The sequence below is a fragment of the Suricata suricatta genome, chromosome 3, assembly GCF_006229205.1.
Source record: "Suricata suricatta isolate VVHF042 chromosome 3, meerkat_22Aug2017_6uvM2_HiC, whole genome shotgun sequence".
Classification (NCBI taxonomy): domain Eukaryota; kingdom Metazoa; phylum Chordata; class Mammalia; order Carnivora; family Herpestidae; genus Suricata; species Suricata suricatta.
Genome location: NC_043702.1, coordinates 137,792,589 through 137,797,974, shown reverse-complemented (window position 1 = coordinate 137,797,974; position 5,386 = coordinate 137,792,589). Strand labels below are relative to the sequence as shown.

The following is a 5,386-nucleotide window of genomic DNA, read 5'->3' as shown; positions in this document are numbered from 1 at the left end:
CATTTTGTTTGCTCTGAAAATATTTATTGAATAATGAACAAATGAATGACTATGTAGCTAACTGTGTGTATTAGCTATCTACTGGGGCAAAATGGGTACCCCAGAACTTAGTGTCTTAAACCAGCAACAGACATTTATTATCTCCCACAGTTTCTAGGGGTTAGGAATTTGGAGTGGCTTAGATGGGTATTTGTCTTTTATGGTTTCAGTCAAGATGTTGGCTGGGACCACATCTAGGGAATCTAATACCAGGAGAGTTCACTCAGGTGGCTGGCAAGTCAGTGCTAGTTGTTGGCAGGAGCCCTTAGTTTCTAACCATGTGGACCTCTTCATTGGGCTACCTGAGTATCTTTACAACATGGCAGCAGGCTCTCCCCAAAGCAAATGAACCAAGACCAAGCAAAGCAGAAGATGTAATGTCTTTTATGATCTTGCATTGGAGGTCACACTCCTTTATTTCCATGATATCCTATTGGTTACACAGGCCAGATCTATTTAGTGTGGGAAGGCAGTAGTCAAGGGTGTGACTACCAGGAGGTGAGAATCATTAGCGCCTTCTTGGAGGCTGTCTACTGCCACATGGCTCACAAAGTGAGCCAGGAGTAGATTTTCAGGGTCAGGTCCTACCTTAGATACTTTGGAGATCACGGGGAAAGCTAAAAGTGATGTTGGCTTATGTGTCCTCTAAGATTAATCTTGCCCAGCAGTCTTCACTTTTGGCTTTCTGATGTGGTGAGTGAGATCCTTCTAATAACACCCTGGAGTCCATACTCTGATCCTCAGAGGCCTGGAAGTGGGTGGGCAGATGGGAGGTTTCACTTGGAGGGATCTCACCCAAGTCCTCTCATTCCCCATCATTTACTTTTCTTGTGGTGATTATACTAAGTTATTTTCTTGCTGTTCAACTCTAGAAATGTAGAGTTGTTGAATAGTGTCCCTTTAAAATTCCTGTCAACCTGGAACCTCAGAATGTGACCTTACATGGAAATAGGGTCTTTGTACATGTAATTGAAGTAAGGATTGACGTGAGAACATGCTGGATTAGAGTGGGCCCTAATTCCAGTGAAAGTGTTCTTCAAAGAGACAGAGAAGGACATAAAGAGACATGGGAGAAGGCAACATGAAGAAGGAGGCAGAATTCAGGGCGATGCATCTACAAGCCAAGGAATGCCACAGACACCAACTGGGAGAGAGGCATTGATACCTCTCCTGCAGAGCTTCCAGAAGGAAGCCATCCTTCTGACAACTTGCTTGTAGACTCAAGGACTGTCACACTGTGTGAGAATGAACTTCTGTTGTTTCCAGCTTTCCAAGTTCATGGTGACTCATTACAGGAGTCCCTACAGTAGCCTCTAAGTAAGTGTTGAAGAGAAAGAAGGAGGCATATGTCTCTCACCTTAAATCAAAACCTAGAAATGATTAAGCTTGGTGAGAAAGGCATGTTGAAAGCTGAGATGGACAAAAACATAGGCCTCTTATGCCAAAAAGACAAGATGTGAATGCAAAGGACGAGTTCTTGGAGTAAATGAAAAGTACTGCTCCAGTGAACACATGGATGAGAAGAAAGGGAAATGGCCTTATTACTGATATGGAGAAAGTGTTAGTGGTCTGGATAGGAGATCAAACCAGCCACAACCTTCGCTTAAGCCAAAGCCCAGTCCAGAGAAAAATCCTCACTGTCTAATTCTGTGCAGGCTGAGAGAGGTGCGGAAGCTGCACAAGAAAAGTCTGAAGCCAGCAGAGGTTGGTTCATGAGGTTTAAGGAAAGAGGCCATCTCTGTAACATCCAAGGGCAAGGTGAAGCAGCAAGCACCGATGTAGGAGCTGCAGCAAGTGATCCCAAATATCTAGCTCAGATAATTCCTGAAGGTGGGCACACTAAATAACAGATTTTCAAGGTAAATGAAATATCCTCCTCTTGGAAGTAGATGCCATCTAGGACTGTTGTAGATACAGAAGAGAAGTCAATGCCTGGCTTCAAGGGCAAGGTGACTCTCTTATTAAGGGCTCACACAGCTGGTGACTTTAAGTTGAAGCCAGTGCTCATTTAGCATTTCAAAATTCCTAGGGCCTTTAGGAATTATGCTAAATATACTCTGCTTGTGCTCTAGAAATGGAACAACAAAGCCTAGATGAGAGGACATATGTTTACAACTTGGTTTACTGAATATTTGAAGCCCACTGTTGAGACCTACTGCCCAGAAAGAAGATCCCTTTCAAAAGATTACTGCTCACTGACAATGCACCTGCTCATCCAAGAGCTCTGATGGAGATGTATAATGAGATTAATGTTGTTTTCATGCCCGCTAGCACAACATCCATTCTGCAGCCTGTGGTTCAAGGAATAATTCTGTCTTCCAAGCCTTCTTATTTAAGAATGACATTTCATAAGGCTATAGTTGCCATAGATAATGATTCCTCTGAAGATTCCGGGCAAGGTAAATTGAAAACCTCTGAAAGGATTCATCATTCTAGATAGCATTAAGCTCATTTGTGACTCATGGGATGAGACCCCAAAAGTCAACATGAACAACAGTTTGGAAGAAGTCGATACCACTCTCATGGATGACTTTGAGGGATTCAAGACTTCAGTGGAGGAAGTCCCTGCAGATGGGGTGTTAACAGCAAGAGAACCAGATGAGAAGTGGAGTCTGAAGATGTGAGTGAATTGCTGTAATCCCATGAAAACACTTGAAAGGATGAGGAGCAATTTCTCATGGATGAGAAAAGAAAGTGGTTTCTTGAGTTGGAACCTCCTCCTGGTGAAGATGCTGTGAAGGCTGTTGAAATGACAACCTAGCATTTCAAATATTACATAAACTTAGCTGATGGAGCAGCGGCAGGCTCTGAGAGGATCGACTCCAATTTTGAAAGAAATTCTGTGGAATTTTGCTGTCTACCAACATAGCAGCCTGCAGAGAAATCGTTCAATCAGTACAGCACATTTCATTGTTGTCTTGTTTTAAGAAATTGCCCCAGCCACCCCAGCCTTCAGCAACCACTGCCCCGATCCGTCAGCAGCCATCAGCTTCAAGGCAAGACCTCCCCTGGCCAAAGTGATTATGACTCTCTGAAAGCCCAGATGATGGTTAGCATTTTTTAGCAATAAACTATTTTCAAAAGTTTATTTGAAGACAGAGAGGAAGTGGGGGAGGGGCAAGAGAGAGGGAGAGAGAGAGAATCCCAAGCAGGCTCTGTGCTCTCAGCACAGAGCCCAACATGGGCCTCGAACCCACAAACTGGGAGATCATGACCTGAGCCAAAACCAAGAATTGGATCCTTAACTGACTGAGTCACCCAGGCATCCCAGCACTAAAGTATTTTTTTAAGTTAAGATGTGCACATTGTTTTTTTCAGACATAATGTTACTGCACACTTACTAGACTATCGTGTACTACAAATATCATGTTCGTATGCACTTGGAAACCAAAAATGTCCTTTGACTCACGTTACTGTGATAGTCACTTCGTTATAATGGTCTGGAACCCAACCTGCAATGTCTCTGAGGTAAGGGCATACAAGTTTTTGAAAGACTTCCTAAGAATGACCCTGATCGGATGCATAACTGGAAGGAGGAGCCAGGTTGGGGTAGTGCTCTGAGAGGAAGGAGGGGTCTTCCCTCATTACCTGGAGACCTCAGGACAGCTTGCTCTCAGCTTTACTGAGCAGACCTTATGCTGCCTTCCCACACCCAATAGTGCTTTGCCCACCGAGGTCCCTGGGATTGTTGACATGTTGGGCTGAGGCGGGACCAGAGATTCAGATTGGCTTGCTCCATCTGCCAAGGTAGAGTGGTAAAAAGGAGATCTGTTCTGGGGCACCTGGTGGCTCAGTCGGTTGAGCATCTGACTTTGGCTCAGGTCATGATCTCACAGTTTGTGGGTTTGAGCCCTACATTGGGCTCTGTGCTGACACCTCGGAGCCTGGAGTCTGCTTTGGATTCTGTGTCTTTCTCTCTCTCTACCTGTCTCCTACTTGTGCTCTGTTTCTCTCTCTCAAAAATAAATAAACATTAAAAAATTATTTTAAAAAATGAGACCTGTTCGATCCAACAGCCCATTCACTGACTTAATCAACAACTCATCGATTGATTGACTGATTCACTGAATTATTAATTCAAGGTAGACTGTGAGCACAGCCGTGTGGTTATTTCTTGCCCCATCTTCTAGAGTTTATTCTTACACTGCACCGAAGAACCAAATGCTTTTTAAAAAAGTGAAGCCCATCCAGTGAGGTGGAAAGAGTCTGCTGTACTAATTCCTACCAATTTAATCATAGTATTATTAAGGACCTAATGGATTTTTCCTCAGCTGGGTATTTGCATTTTAAAAGTGAGATCTGGAAAACTCTGTCATTGCTCTCTGGTGCTTGGACTGTCATCGAAGTAAGGCTTCCTCCATCCTCTAGTTCATCCCAGAGCAATGATTGGTCCTGAATCTACTGATGACACATGAAGGGAACAGGCTTCTCTGTGCAGTCTGTGGTGGGATGGACAAGCGTTGGAGACAGGAGAGATTCAGGGAACCCCTTCTGCCTTTGGGCAGCTTCATTCCCAGTCCCTGAGGAAAAGGCTGGGGGTGGGCGTAGCTTTGCCCAGGGCCTCCTCTTGGGGTGGAGTGGACCTAAAGAGGAGCAGCAGCATCTACCGTCCCTTCCTCTGGGGGCTCTTTAGTGCCAATCTGAACAGTCTGGAAATGGACTCTCTGGGACCCCTCCCCATCACTATTATTATAATAAACTCCAGGATTGTAGCTGCGGAGCCTCGGGCTTCAGGAATGCAGCCTGTAATTACCTCGCTTCTAAATGCTCCTGGTAATGGATGATGAGGCCTCGTGCATCAGACCAGTTAAATTGCTGTGCGACTCGGCCACAATTTAACTTGGCAGACAATACGCTCCAACTTGGCAATGAAGAGAATGTGAACTATTTGGGAACTGTTAACTTTTAGAACAACCTGGAAAGTGCCAGGGAAGTCTCTGGAAGGGAGAAGTTGTCAGTGAAGTCTTGGACCATGAGCTGATTATCCATGACTCTCTCCCCTATCCTGCCCACTCGGCCCCACATCGCTGGGAATACAGATTGCAGGGATGACCTGGGTCCTCCCACGGATCACACTCACTGCACCAGGCACTCTGTGGGATGTGGGGAACAGGAGTGCTGGCAACAAGACCACATGGGGTCTCTGTCCTCAAGGAGTTTACATTCGGTGCGGGCCAGACCCACACACATCTGGGCCACACTGGGATCCATTCTGGAGAGATACAAACAGAAGATCTGGGGCTTACTGGTGGCTGTGTAATCTTGCATGGGGTGGGAGGGATGATAGCAGGTGTCATAGGGAAGGTGACAGTATGTGATGTGAACATTGAAAAATGCCCAAGGTTTG

The 5,386-nt window shown here is 45.2% G+C and overlaps 1 pseudogene; it reads left to right on the top strand.

Annotated features, from left to right (window-relative positions):
* The first annotated feature begins 1,385 nt into the window (after window positions 1–1,385).
* On the top strand, window positions 1,386–3,060 carry LOC115287107 (annotated as a pseudogene).
* Window positions 3,061–5,386: the final 2,326 nt, after the last annotated feature.